The 14,777-nt window shown below is 50.4% G+C and overlaps 1 protein-coding gene across 2 annotated transcripts in view; it reads left to right on the forward strand.

The window, feature by feature from the left end:
* The window catches only part of KCNN1 (potassium calcium-activated channel subfamily N member 1), a 74,905-nt gene that overhangs the window by 12,716 nt on the left and 47,412 nt on the right, over nt 1-14,777 (forward strand). For both annotated transcript variants that reach the window (XM_038383988.2, XM_038383990.2), the window contains exon 3: nt 9,094-9,235. The gene's annotated coding sequence lies outside the window, so the exon portion shown is untranslated. The remainder of the gene's footprint in view (nt 1-9,093; nt 9,236-14,777) is intronic.

The raw sequence follows: 14,777 nt of genomic DNA on the forward strand, positions 1-14,777 counted from the left end.
TAGCAAATTATGTCCCTGCTATCGATGTCCTCAGATCCAGCCTGGGTGGCCTCTCTGGAAGATGCTTTAGTCAGACCCATGTAGTTGGGCTCCATCCAGGGATGACAAGTCTCTGGTCTGGGCTGCACCAGAGGCCCGAGCAGGTGATCTAATGGTCCCTTCCACCCTTAACACCTATGGACGGGGGTGTGAGCGGGTGCCCAGGAAGGAGCGACTAATTGTCTGAGCGAGGTGAGCACTGGGGTTCTGTGAGACTGGGCAGATGTGATTTCTAGGTGCTGTATATTTATATATAAAATCATTGTTCGTGCTCTCACACCATGCTCCCTGCTGAGCCTGGCTGCTGGCTGTCATTAACCCTGACCTCACAGTGCTGAAGTATTTTGCTATTAACAAGGAGAGAGTTTTTGTCCTTGGTCGTTTAAGAAAATAGCATTCTTCCAACGGGGAGGATAGTCCAACTGCTGGGAACCCCTCTGGCCTTTGGCACATCTTTTTCAATTTCCTTCCAGTGCCCAAAGACTTATTTAAGAAAGAGCTGCTGGGAACTAAACTCAAGGCAGGTGAGAAAAGTGTCGTCTTCCTCTCTGTTGCAAGAAGCAAAGTAACTGCAGTGGGCTAGTCTCTTGTCAGCCTTTGCAAGCTAAGCAAGGTTGAGGCTGGCCAAGGCATGGAAGGGAAGTTGTTCCTTATGAGTCAATCCCTCAGCTGTGTCGTGGCAGGTGCCACCACATATGATGGTGCTTGTTCAAGATCCCACATCCCCTCTGGGCAAAGTGCTTCTTATCCCAAACCACTGCACAGCTGCATCCCAGAGGAGGCTGCATTTCCGGTTCAGAGGAAGGGATTTTCTTCAGTAGAGGCTTTGTGATACTGAGCTGGGCTCTCTGCATGGAAGAATGTTCTATCTCAATGTCTATTAAGATGATGTATTAGCCAGGCAGCTTCTGTATTAGATAATGCAGCTAAGAGGACAGACTGTCTCTGCCCGGTACAAGATTGGTGTTGTTCAACATGGTCATGAAGGGTCTGGAAAAGAGGTGAACAGGGAGGTGGCAAAGTTTGCAGATGGTATAAAATTACGTCGGATAGTTAAATCTAGAGCTGGCTGTGAAGAGTGACAAAGGGATCTCACTAAACTGGGCAACAAAACGGCAGGTGAAATTCAGTGTCAATAGGTGCAAAGTAATGCAAATGGGAAAACATAATCCCAACTGTACACAAACAACGAAAGGTCTAAATTAGCTGTTATCGCTCAAAAAAAGATCCTGGAGCCATCGTGGAGAGTTCTCTGAAAACATCTGCTCACTCTGCAGCAGCCGTCCAAAAGCAACCAGAACGGAAGGTGTCATTAGGAAAGGGATAGAAAAAAGAGAAAATATAACGCCACTATCAAAATCCGTGGTACACCCACAGCTTGAATACTGCCTGCAGTTCTGGTCACCCCATCTCCAAAAGGTTATATTAGACTTGGAAAAGGTACAGAGAAGGGCAACAAAAATGATTAAGCATATGGAATAGCTTCCATATAAACTGAGGTTTAAAAGACTGGCGCTACTGAACTTAGAAAAGAGACAACTAAGGGGGGCTATGACGGAGGACTATAAAGTCATGACTTGCTTGGAAAAAGTGAATAAGGATGTGTTATTTACCCCTTCACAAGAGCCAGGGGTCACCCAATGAAATCAATAGGCAACAGGTTTAAAATAAACACAAAGAAGCACTTCTTCACACAACGCACAGTCAACCTGTGGAACTCATTGCCAGGGGATGTTGTGAAGACCAAAAATATAACGATTCAAAAAAGAATTAGCTAAATTCATGGAGGATAAGTCCACCAATGGCTATAAGCCAAGCTGGTCAGGGATTGTTCAGGTGTCCCTAAACTTCTGTTTGCCAAAAGCTGGGAGTGGACAACACGGGATGGATCACTTGATAATTGCCTGTTCTGTTCATTCCCTCTGAAGCATCCGTCGCTGGCCACTGTCGGAAGACAGGATGCTGGGCTAGATGGACCATTTGTATCTGCATTGTTACTGCCAAGGGATTTTCATGCTCTAGGGGCTGCAGCTCTCATCCTTATGGCTCCAAGTAGAGCTTTTGCATCCTGGGTAACACAGCTGGTACAAGGAGGGGCGTCTGTATCCCATGCGCTAAAGCAGGACAGAACCTTGTGGCTGCTTGAACTGGGGTTTGGAGAAGGCAGCTAACTACAGCGGAAATAGTTGTGCTGGAGAAGAGGTTCCCAAAGCAGGACTATCTTGGTTGTGGGGAGAGAGCGCTACAGGAGGTAGGGTGGCTGGTTACGGGGGGCTGGGAAAGTGTTCATCATTGGCTGAGCCGGGTTGCAGGGGCTGGGGCTAGAAGTAGGTTTTGGAGGGGGATTCTCATGGCAAGGAGAACTGGGTTGAGGAGTGAATGGAGAGGTTACCTAGAGTAGACCTGGCTGGGTGGTTGGGGGGTGGGAGGATGTGCATGCTGGATGGAGCAGGGTTGCTGGTTTTTGGAGGGGTCATCATGGCAGGGATGTGAGTGGGGCTGGATCACAGTAGCAATTCTTTTTGTCCAGACTCTGGAGCGTTCGAGCCCTGTAAACCCCAGAGGTGCCAGGCCAGACATTTTAATCAACTGTCATTACATGGCCGGGCAATACATTTTCCCTGATGGAGATATTTGTATTGATGTCCTGACAGGATGAAAGATTTAATAAAGCCTATTTATGATGACCTCAATATAACCTATTCATGAAACATTGGCTAAGTGATGGTTAAAAATAATATTTACTTGGATCCATCTCAGAGGACCACTTGGAGATGCGGCACTGCGCTCTCCCTGACCTAATTTGGGAGCCCACAGGAAGCGCTGACCCCAAAAGCTGCTCCAGCCTTGATGCGTCTGAAACGCCTCTTGCTTCTGTGTCTCTGCCGCTGCGGTCGGAGGATCCGCTGCTGTGGTGAGGATGGCCACTGGCAACGTACGAAATGGGAGAGAAGCTGGTTTGGGGTATTTCCAGCAGCTGGAGGAGCAGCTTTCTGAAGATTGCAAGCTAGAGAGAAATGAAATTGGAGGTAACATATGAAAAGCTGGGAGTGGTGTCTGGTTATTAGAGCAGGGAACTGGGAGTCAGAACTCCTGGGTTCTATTCCCAGTGCTGTTGGGGAACATTGCCTAGTGGTTAGTGTTCGGTGAGACTGGGAGTCAGGATACCTGGGTGCTATTGACTCACATGTGACCTTGAACAAATTGCTCCTGGGTCTTTGCTTGCCCCCGCCAGAAGACGATACCATGTTTGTTGGGGGGTGGGTGGGAGGGTTATGAGGCTCTGTGGAGGTTGGCAAAGCGCTCAGGAAAGAGCCCAGAGAAGAGCGGGGTATAAAGTCCGCTGGCAGGATGTCTCGGGGAAGTGCTGAAGTCGCAGCCCCAGCTGAGCTGCACTAGAACCAAGTAATTCTGGGGGTCGTGGCTCTTCCTTGGGTTTCTTCTGCATGCCCCCCGGGGAGCAGTCAGGTGGGCGAGTAGCAGTGCAGGGACAAACCTGCCTGTTAATAGAGCTGCCAGCTTCCTGGTGCCTTTGCCTTCTGTCCCCGTGCCCAAGGGGCTGGGGAAATCACACAGGCAGGGACGTGGAAGGGGGAAGGGAGGGATAAGTCGATTCTCATTTACCCCTTACCTGCCCAGTTCCCACGGCTGGAAAGTAATGAGGCCAAGACTAATGTAAGCTCTCCAGCCCAGACGGGGGGCCTTGTGGACAATGTGAAACCTGCAACCTCTGTCATCCTCAGAAACCAGCTAATAATTAAAACATGGTGCCAGAGATGGGATTAGAAACCAACGCGGGCACTTAAGAGCCAGACCTGGAGGGAGCATTAAGGCCCCACGCTATCCCAGGCTTTCACCGTTAGCCATGCTGCCACTCCCAGCTGGGAATGGAACTCAGGAGTCCTGGCTCCCAACCCCCACCAGCTGCTCTAAGTACTAGGTAACACTCCCCTCTGATCTACCTGTAGAACGGAGGAGTCCTGACTCCCAGAGCTATCCTGATCCTTCCACTAGAGCCCACTAGGGTCCCAGCATCCTATGGGCCACTCATAGGAAAGCCCTGGGAAATGGAGCCAGCCCCACCAGTGCTGCCCTGACTCCTGACATCCAGGGCAGCCCACACTCCCGGTTGCACCTTCAGCCTTGGGCCTTCTGCACAGACGTTGCATTTTCCCTTGTCCACTTGATCCTGGCACGAGAAGGGTTAACAGGCTTTGGATTCTCCAGCCTTGCCCCCCTTTCCCCCATCCCTTTGGGTTATGGGTGAGCCAGGTTGGGGTCTCCTCTCCCCCCCCACCCCCATCCTGAGCCACCGCCTGTCTCGGGCCCGGGTGGCTCCCCAAGGGCTCCAGGCCATTGTGTGTTGAGGCATCAGGGCTCTGCGCTTTGGAGGCTATGTTGCGTTAGCTCTCCTCCCCAGCCCCACACAGGAGCCTTAAGAAAGCGCAGCCCTGGGAGCTAAAGCCCTGATCTTGGCTGGGGGCGGTGGGACCTATCAGGCTCCCCCCCTCCCCCCCATGTATCCCCTCTCTGCCCTGCCCTCCAGGACTCTTTCACTGAGCAACTGGTGCTGGAGAGGAGAGACGGCTCCTCTCACCAGCACTGGGTTGTCCCTCTTCATCACTGATGGCTGGTTCTCTCCAGCTCCTCCTCCTGAGGCATGCCCAGGCCATTGTGAAGATGGGGCAGCTTGGTGGGATGCAGAGTGGAGGCGGAGGGGTGTGATGTCTTGTGGATCATCCCTGCTAATGAATAGAACACGGGAAGTCCTGGCCAGTGATGCTCGACAGTGGGAAGACAAGGCCTGAGTGAATCGGGAAGCATAACAGGTGGATGCCCCAAAGTGAGCGGCAGGAGTGATGGGGACAGACAGATTCAAAGCGGGAGCCACTGTGCTTAGTGAGAGCAGTGTCCCTATCACCCTCCCTCCTCCCTATCTCTGTGGTGCACCGTCCCCCCCACCACCCCCATTGGGCCGTGTGATTCACCTAGGGCTTGTCTTCACTGTGGAGTGAGCTCAGGTTCCAGCTCCAGCTCAAGCCCCATCCACACACAAACCAAACCCTTCACTCCAGCACAGTGGCGCTTTTACCAGCATTTGGCTGGCGGGGCAGGGGGTCCAAGCTACAGCTCAAGTGAGCACAACGCATCAGCGGCTGACACAGCCTCTCTGTGCAACCCCAGTGTAATTTCAGCAGGAGGCTGCTCTCACTTGGGCTGGGCTAACACCTGCGTGGAGTTAACCCTGCAGTGAGAACAGACCAGATGGCAAGCTCTTTGGGGGGAGGGGGCACAAGAGACTGCCTTTCATTGCCTGTGTGAACAGCACCGACCACTGGGGAGGGTCTGGGGGTGTGGCGGCTGATTGGAGCCTCTAGGCCCTGCTGCAATCCATCCAGCAATTGTGTACATTTGCAAGGCAAACAGACTCCACACTTCTTAAAGGTCCTGCTTTTAATTAACGTGAATCTGAGGCCTGCTTCCCCGCTGCCCTTGCACATCATGCAATTGTTTGTACCAGTGCAAAGGGAGCGTGACCACTCTGATCTGGGAGCAATTTGCACCTTCTTAGCCTGGGTATCAATGGGTGACCAATGCTTGGAGCAATGAGGGATCAGGCCTCCCCTCTCTGGCTGGGTGAGTCCTGCTGTAAGGACGTGTCCTTCGTAGCCAGTCTGCCAGTGTCATTTTTCCTCCCTGTCAAAATATTAAAAAGAAATTGGAGACCATTTTTGTGCAATAAATTTGGCACAATGGAGAGAAAATGATCTGGATCTGGAGCCTTGCCAGCATCCCCATATATAATACTCAGTGGCTGGGTGCTTGCCTTCCACAGGTAGTAAAATATCCTCTTCTGTTCTGACAGTGCTGCTCCCGCCTGGGCCTGAATAGCAGGCTGCTTGTTCATGGCATTGCCTCCGCCCCAGAGAACAGTGCCCCCCTGCCCCCACTCCCAGCCCCGGTGCTTTGGCTTTACAAGGAAGGGAAACATGCCATCATTCGAGAAGGCAGCTGCACCCCTTGGTCTGGGCCAAATGATCAGACACAGCAAATCTGCCCTAGGAAAGTCACACGTCAGGCAGGATATTCTCCCACTCCCCTGACACGTCCCAGCTGAATAGAATCCAGGTTCCTGGCTCCCTATACTGGGCCTTCACAACTCCATCCTTCCTCAAGATGGCCTGGGCCATGCAAAATATTCCTAGCACCTCTATATGCCTCATGCCCCCAAGTATTCCTAGCACCACCTCTCAGTCATCCTAGGTGTATCTGGTTTGGGGGTTTTGTTACAAATTTGCATTGTGTTTGTTTGTATGCTTGGGGGAAGTTTTCAAACTTGAGGCTAAATTGTACAGAATTTGCAGTATTTTTTTTTTAAAGTGATTCCTGGTAAAACTAACTGGTCTCATCTTTATTTTATTTACTAAGGCCTTTGATGGTGCAACATACATGGATCCAGACCAAAACCAATGGTCCTGATCCTCTTGCTTATACCAACTTTATACTGGTATAACCTTATATGCTGCAGTGGAATCATCCCTGATTTCCACCAGTGTGAGCGAGAAAAGAATGGTTGAAATAAGAACCCGATTTTTAACAAGGAGGGGAACTAAGCACTGGAACAACTTACCTAGAGTTGGGTGGATTCTCCACAGAATCGCAGAAATGTAGAGTTGGAAGGGACCCTGACAGACCATCAAGTCCTGCCCTCTGTACTGAGGCAGGACCAAGTACACCTAGACCAGCCTTAGCAGGTGTTTGTCCAACCTGTTCTTAAAACCTCCAGTGACGGGGGTTCCACGACCTTCCTTGGAAGCCCATTCCAGGGCTTAACTACCCTGAGAGTTAGAAAGTTTGTCCTACTATCTACGCTAAATCTCCCTTGCTGCAGATTTATCCCGATCTTCCATGGACAGGGAGAACAATTGATCACCGTTCTCTTTATAATAGCCCTTAATAGAGTGGAAGAGTCTTATCAGATCCCCACCCCTTCCCCCTTCTCTTCTCAGGAATGCACATACCCAGCTTTAAATGGTTTCCTCCAAGCTCAGGGTTTCTAACCCTTCAATCATTTTAGTAGCTCTCCTCTGGACTCTCTCCAGTTTGTCCCCATCTTTCTGAAGGTGCAGTGCCCAGAACCGAACGCAGTGCTCCAACTGAGGCCTCACCAGGGCTGAGTAGAGCAGGACAATTACCTCCCATGCCTTACATATGCCACGCTTGCTGAGACGCCCCACAATGATCACTGCATCACATTGCGGACTCTCATTCAGTTTGTGATCCACTGTAACCCCGCCAGACCCTTTTCAGTTGTACTGTCACCTCGCCAGTTATTCCCCATTTTGTAGTTGTACATTTGATTTTTCCTGCTTATGTGTTGTACTTTACATTTATCTGTATTGATTTCATCTTGTTGATTTCAGACCAATTCTCCACATTGTCACGGTCATTTGAATTCTAATCCCATCCTCCAAAGTGCTTGCAACCCTCCTAGCTTGGTGTCATCTGCAAATGTTATAAGCATACTCTCCACGCAATGATCCAAGTCATTAATGAAAATATTGAATAGATCTGGACCCAGGACTGATCCTTGTGGTACCCCACTAGGTGAACCATTGATAACTACTCTCTCAGTACATTCTTTCAACCACTTGTGGACCCATCTTCTGTTTTCATCTAGACCACATTTCCCTAGTTTGCTTATGAGAATGTCATGTGGGACTGTGTCAAAAGCCTGACTAGAATCAAGCTATATCATGTCTCCTGCTCCCCCTGCCATCCACTAGACCAATAATCCATCAAAGAAGGAAATTGGTTTGGTTTGGCATGATTTGTTCCTTAGAATCCCATTATCTTCTAGGTGCTTACAAACTGATTGCTTACTAATTTATTCCAGTATCTTTCCAGGTATCAGAGTTAAGATGTCTGGTCTATAATTCTCTTTGTTCCCTATTTTAAAGATAAGTGCAATGTTTGTCCTTCTCCAGTCCCCTGGGACCTCATCTGTCCTCCAAGAATTCTCAAAGATAATTGCTAATGGTTCCAGGATTGCTTCAGCTAGTTCCTTAAGTATCCTATGGTGAAATTCATCTGGCCCTGCTGACTTGAATACGTCTCACTTATCTATATTCTTTAACCCATTTCCACTTGCGGTCCTATCTCCTTGTTAATATTACTTGTGTTGAGTAGCTGGTCACCATTAACCTTTTCAGTGAAATCTGAAGCAACATTCGCATTAAACATCTCAGCCTTCTGGATCTCATCCATAATTAGCTCTCCTTGCCCCATAAGTAGAGGACTTCCATCACGTATAGTCTTTTAAATTAAGATTGAATCTTTCTAAAAGACATGCTCCAACTCAGCCACAAGTTCTTGGACATGGTGCAGGAATGACAGGTTGAAATTTTGTGCCCTGTGTTAGGCAGGAAGTCAGATTAGCTGATCATAATGGTCCATCTGGCCTTTAAATTTGAGTCATTAATTATTGCAAGAGAAAAACAGAATCTTAAACTCCAGTCTTGTCACATAAAAAGTTTTTCAGTTTCTCCTTCGAGGTGCTACTAATTATTCCAGAGAACACTTGGGCTGCAAAGTCCCACCGAACATGAGCCTTACAGGATGTGTCTAACCCTATGATGTTGCATTCAGTGGCTCTGCACACAGATTTTGTACCAGTAGAACTATGGCAGGTTGGGAGTGAATTTTACTGATGATTTATACCAGTCTGATCCCTAATGTGGACACAGTTATATTGGTATAAAGGAGCCTTCGGTCAGTAAACCCTTATGCCCCTTGCCATGTGGGAATAGCTATGCTAGTACATGTCAGTACTAGCATCCACACTGGGACAGGTTGCACAGCTTTAAGTATACAGGGAAACTTAAAGTGATTCAACTTTCTAGTCTAGACAAGGCCCCAGAGTTGCACCAGTTTACCTACACTGGTATCAAGTCATATCTTTAGTGTGACTTTGTGGGTAGCTCTGGGCCAGCTTTTTGTGTGAGTCTGTTGTAGCTCTTCCACACTGACGACTTCTGTTTGCTCTCCCTCCAGGTGTTTAGGGAACCCAATGTCCCCAGGAGACAGACAGAGCAAGAGCCCTCGCTAGAACCGCCGCACCTCATCCCCACGCAGAGCACCCTGGGTGTGCTAAAAGCAAGGGGCTGATTCCAACGGGCGCCTGGGCGCGGAGCAGGTAAGGTGCAAGAGGCCAAGGCCAGGCTGAGGTGCACAGAGGTTGGGGCTCCTTCAGATCATTGGTCTCCTCTGGGGTGCGGTTCAGTTTCGGTTTCAATAGAGGGGCTCCCTTTTCCTGAGCAGAGGGCAGGGCAGGCCCTGAGGTCCTGCCTGCTTCACTGCCCAAGGAGCCCGGGAAGGGGGGGGCAGTGAGATGATGGGTGGGGTGAAGGGGACCGGAAGGGTTCCCCCAAGCTGCTCTCTGGGACGGGGCTGGTTCCATCTGGGCTGCCCTGTCCGTGCAGCTGCAGGGTTGCGGGGGGGGGGGGTAGCTCACCCCCCCACCTCCCACCCCCACCCCCGGCCATGGGCAGGGAACATTTCTCTCTGGGCGTGGCTCTGAGCCTCAGAAGGAGAGGAGGGAGCAGTGGGGGGGGGGAGGTGCGTCATGAGGGTCGTTCTGGCCGAGCCCACCAATCAGGCCGGCCGCCCGGGCTCCCCCAGCACCCCGGGGCGCCGCGGCAGCGCGAGCGGGGCGGGCGGCCATGCCGCGGCGCTGGCAGGGAGCTGTCCTTCAGCACCACCGCAGCAGCGCGGCGGCTCGCCCCGCCGCCAGCCCCGCGGCGGCGGGATCTCTCCGGCGCTGGAGCCCCGGCGAGCGCTCGCCCGCCGCCCTGCGCCACCAGCCGCCGCGGGGCGCCGCCGCCGGCAGCGCTTCCCCGCGGCAGCCCCGCAGCCCAGCCCCTGCCCCCGAGCTGCCCCGCGAGCCCGCGACCGGCGGGGCGCGCCCGCCCCTGCCCCTGCCCTGCCCTGCCCGCGCAGCGAAGCCGCCCCCTGCCCGGGCGGCTGCCGCCTCCTGCGGGGTCAGCAGCCGGGCTGCGGAGCGGAGGAGCGGGCTCGCTGGCGGCAGCCCCCTTCCCGGCGCGGGGCCCGAGCAGCGCGTCCCCCGCCCGCCTTTGCCGCCGCTGCGCCGGCCGCCGGGGAGAGCAAACGACGCGCCGGCTGGAGCCCGAACCGCAGCGCTGCCGCTGTCAGCAGCGAGCGGGGGCGAGCGGGGCGGCGAGCTCCGAGCCCGCAGCCGCGCCAGCGGCTCGCAAACTTCCCTAGCGCCGGCGGTCCTGCGCTTCGCGGCGCTGCGGGTCCCAGAGCCCCCAGAACAGCAGGTAGGGGTGTGTGCGTGTGTGTTTTCTAGTGTGTGGTTTCTAGTGACTCTGTGTGGTGTCTAGTGTGTGTGTGTTTGTGTTCTAGCGACTGTGGTGTGTGTGTGTGTTTGTTCTAGTGACTCTGTGTCTGTGTTTTCTAGTGACTCTGTGTATGTGTGTGTGTGTGTGTTTTCTAGTGACTCTGTGTCTGTGTTTTCTAGTGACTCTGTGTATGTGTGTGTGTGTGTGTTTTCTAGTGACTCTGTGTGTGTGTGTGTGTGTTCTAGTGTGTGTGTGTGTTTGTGTTCTAGCGACTCTGTGTGTGTGTGTGTGTGTTTGTTCTAGTGACTCTGTGTATGTGTGTGTGTGTGTTTTCTAGTGACTCTGTGTGTGTTCTAGTGTGTGTGTGTGTTTGTTCTAGCGACTCTGTGTGTGTGTGTTTTCTAGCGACTCTGTGTGTGTTCTAGTGTGTGTGTGTTTGTGTTCTAGCAACTCTGTGTGTGTGTGTTTTCTAGTGACTCTGTGTGTGTGTGTGTGTTTGTTCTAGCGACTCTGTGTGTGTGTGTTTTCTAGTGACTCTGTGTGTGTTCTAGCGACTCTGTGTCTGTGTGTGTGTTTTCTAGTGACTCTGTGTGTGTGTTTCTAGTGTGGTGTGTTGTGTTCTAGCGACTCTGTGTGCGTGTATTTCTAGTGTGTGTGTTCTAGTCACTCTGTGTGTGTGTGTTTGTTCTAGCGACTCTGTGTGTGTGTGTGTGTTTTCTAGTGACTCTGTGTGTGTGTGTTCGTGTGTGTGTGTGTTCTAGCGACTCTGTGTGTGTGGTGTTTGTGTTTGTGTTCTAGTGACTCTGTGTGTGTTCTAGTGTGTATGTGTTCTAATGACTCTGTGTGTTTTCTAGTGTGTGTGGTGTGTGTTCTAGAATCTGTGTGTTTCTAGTGTGGTGTGTGGTGTTTTCTAGTGTGTGTGTGTTCTAGCGGACTCTGTGTATGTGTGTTTTCTAGTGTGTGAGTGTTTTCTAGTCACTCTGTGTGTGTGTGTTTTCTCTGGGACTGTGCACTTTTCCCCCATGCTCCTCTTAGCTCCTCTTCGCCAGTATCATTGTGCAGTGCAGTTGATCCCCCTGTTGTGTGTGTTCTAGTAACTCTGTGTGTGTGTGTGTTCTTTGGGGACTGTGCACTTTTCCCCCATGCTCCTCTTAGCTCCTTCCGCCCAGTGTCATTTGTGCAGTGCAGTTTGGTCCCCCTGGTGTGTGTATGTGTTGTGTGTGTGGTTTGGTTTGTAAAGCTCAACACAAATGCACCAATGGAGGGGGGGAGGGAGTATTTGCTAGCAGCCCTGCTCTCCGAGTCAGTAACTCTGCAGCCGGCAGAGGAGAGATTAGTGAAGTGGGGAAATAGAAAACCCGATGGACCCAGTCAAAGGGGGGGGCATTTTTAATGATGCTTTCGCTGCTAGCAGATCTTTGTCTGAAGAGCCTGGACTTACCAAGGAAAATGTAGATACTGGGGTTATGTTAAATACCTGATTCCTTTCTGTGTGGTTAGGAAGGGGGGGATAGATATATACCTTCATAGGAAACCTGGATATGTTTCTTTCCCACCCCCAACACCTAATGAGGCTGCTGGAATCCCATAGAACTGTCAGGGGTCCCCCATGCCTGAACTGCTGGGTTTTAGAACATTTGATGACAGGCTTCAACTTTGCCTTCTTCCTCCCCGCATCATCTTGTGGAAGTGAAGTCCTGGCCTTGCAGAGGGTGTTGGGGGTGGGCTCGTCCATCAGGTCTGGGTGCTGAGCCCTGCTTCTTTCTGAGCTGAAGGATGTGATACTGAATTGGGGGGGAGGGAGAGGGATTCTTGAAAGTGGCTAAAAATTCAGTGCTGGACTTCATCCTTCTCTGAGACTGAATGGTCCATGGGGGTCTGAGAGACTGGGCCCAAGGAATGATTCAGGGATAATTTTGTTTGTAAGGATGTGAAATTCTCTCTGTTACTATGGCCTTATCCAGCAGTTCTCAACCTGGGGGTCATAATCCCACAGGTGTCAGGGGGCCATGCCCACCCAGCTCTTCCTGCAGTGCTAAATGGGAAAAGGGGGGCGGGGTCCCAGATAGACCACGGGTGGATGGGAAGAGGGTAATCCCTGTGTGGGGAAAGGGGCCTTGGTTTGGAGATGGGTAAGAATCCCTGTCCTTGTCACTCCCAGTCTCTTCCCTTAACCTTGAGTTTCATCTGATTCTGTTTTCTGGTTGGCTGGTTGGTTTCCTGTCAATTGTAGCTAAAGTGCTGTTTGATTCCATCTCTGGATGAATCCCAAACGCTCACACCCTGGGGTAGGGGAAATGGAAATAAACGGGTGGTAGCCTCACCTGTCTAGGGTCTGCTGACTTATGGCACCTGAACATTTCTCTGATCCTCCTCACGTTGGTGTTCAGTAAACCTTGAATGAGCAGAGGGCTTAGAATGAGGGGAGCGTTCTTCAATCTGAACTTTCTAATATCCCTGAAATTGGGCAGAGACCCATTCAATCAAAGGGAATTAGTAGCTGTGGCAGACAGAGGTGAGGATAGCTTGTGTGTGTGTGTGTGTGTGTGTGTGTGTGTGTGTATCTATCTATCTATGCAGAGAATCAGAGAACCACCCAAAGTAAAGGCTGGAGTTTTCAGTAGGAACCTAAGTGAATTACGTTCCATGGAATTCCAGTGGATAGGGAGCACCCAACTCCTTTTATGCTCCTTTGAAAATCTCACTCAGTATATCTGGGCTTGATCCAAAGCCCATTGAATTCAGTGAGTTTAAATCAGGCCTTTACATCCAACCAAGGTGTTCATGTCTTGTTTTATCTCAGATGGACCATCAGAGTTTTCTCTTTTTTAATTAACCTATTGATTGATTGCAAGGTTTTCTACAGAGGATAAAAGATCCCTGATAATTCACCAGAGAGATTGAAAAAACAAAAGAGACAAACCTTTCATGCATTATCTTTGTGCTTTTGCCTTTTATAACTTCTCAAGAGGGATCCAAGACTTTAATATTAAAAGTAATGAGTTGCAAGTAATGTCTTGTATTAGAAGGAGTTTGAAGCTTTTCCAGAGTAACAACTGGTTTGTTTTTTTAACATAATGTCACTTCCTAATAGAGTGGAAGTATGGTCAGGTAGCCTTAGCCATATAAAGATGGGTTAGCAAGTTTAGTGTCTGCAAACAGCTGCATCTCCATGTAGGTATTGACTTGGCTAGCTTAACAGTTCAGTGTTTCTGCAGTGAAGTCCAGCCATCCAACCCTAGAACACTGCAGTAGCTGGACAGTATTTCCCAAACCTCACTTGCAGAAAGAGGTGTGCAAAAGCCATTGAATTGCTATTGCAAAGTCAATTTATATGGATATGAAAGGAAGAGGCCTCTCTCTCTCTCTCTCTCTCTGCACCCACTGAGTTTATAGAATTAGCAGCAATGTGCATTTAAAATTGTCTGTCACCAGCAGCTGTAGATCTCGGCGACTGAAGGGAGGAGTGGTAGTGGGGACTTAGAATAAAGGGAAAGGAAAATAGAAATGTCACACTCATGTCCTCGCTGCCTCCATCATGGGCTGGGAGATGAATCAGAGCAGCGCTGGGGAAGTGGACTCCGAAATAGGTCCCCGGAAGGGGGAGAATCAAATTTTGGAAAACTGCTTGATTAAATGTAGTCTTTTATCAGTATCAGTCAGTTCTGCCCGATGCAGGAAATTGTTTTTCTAGAGCAAGGGAAATCCTGTGCTGTTTTGCAGGGCCTTTGAATGACACCCTTTACTTTTAATACCCTTCCTACTGGCCCACCCCCTCCCCCAAAAAAGTAATGGTGTCTTTCCATAAATGGTCCAGATCAGCTGAGGTAAATCAGCCCTAATTCTGATTAAATCAGTGGGGCCAGATCCCCAACTGGTGTAAATTGGCACCGCTCCATTGAAGCCAATGGGCCAGATCTCCACCTGTTATAAATCAGCATCACTCTCTTGCTGTCAGTGATGCTCTCCTGATTTAAACTAGATGAGGATCTGGCGCAGACTGTTGCAGGGGTAAGGGATCAGTGAAGAGATCAAAATCTACCCTTTTTGATTTTGTTCAGCTAAGGGACCAGTCGTGGCCTGAGAATATTTGATAACTGCTTATTTGGGGATGGTGGGAGGTTTTAAAAAGCCCTGATATGTAACATTTGTATGGCTGCAGATCCAGGCTTCGTGACTTGTCCTCAGCAGCATTTGTTTGCTGAGAAAGGCCTTCTAATCTATTACAACTGGGGGACTAGCCTGTGACCTGGGGTGTGAAGGGAGGTTACAACCATGTGACTGGAGGCAGGCAGCATTGAACAAGAAAGCTGGGATCCTAGGGAAGGGACCGGCCCATCCAGTGACAGCTGTGGGGTTCACTGCTCGTCCTGCGAC

Source organism: Dermochelys coriacea, chromosome 25 (genome assembly GCF_009764565.3).
Source record: "Dermochelys coriacea isolate rDerCor1 chromosome 25, rDerCor1.pri.v4, whole genome shotgun sequence".
Taxonomy (NCBI): Eukaryota; Metazoa; Chordata; order Testudines; family Dermochelyidae; genus Dermochelys; species Dermochelys coriacea.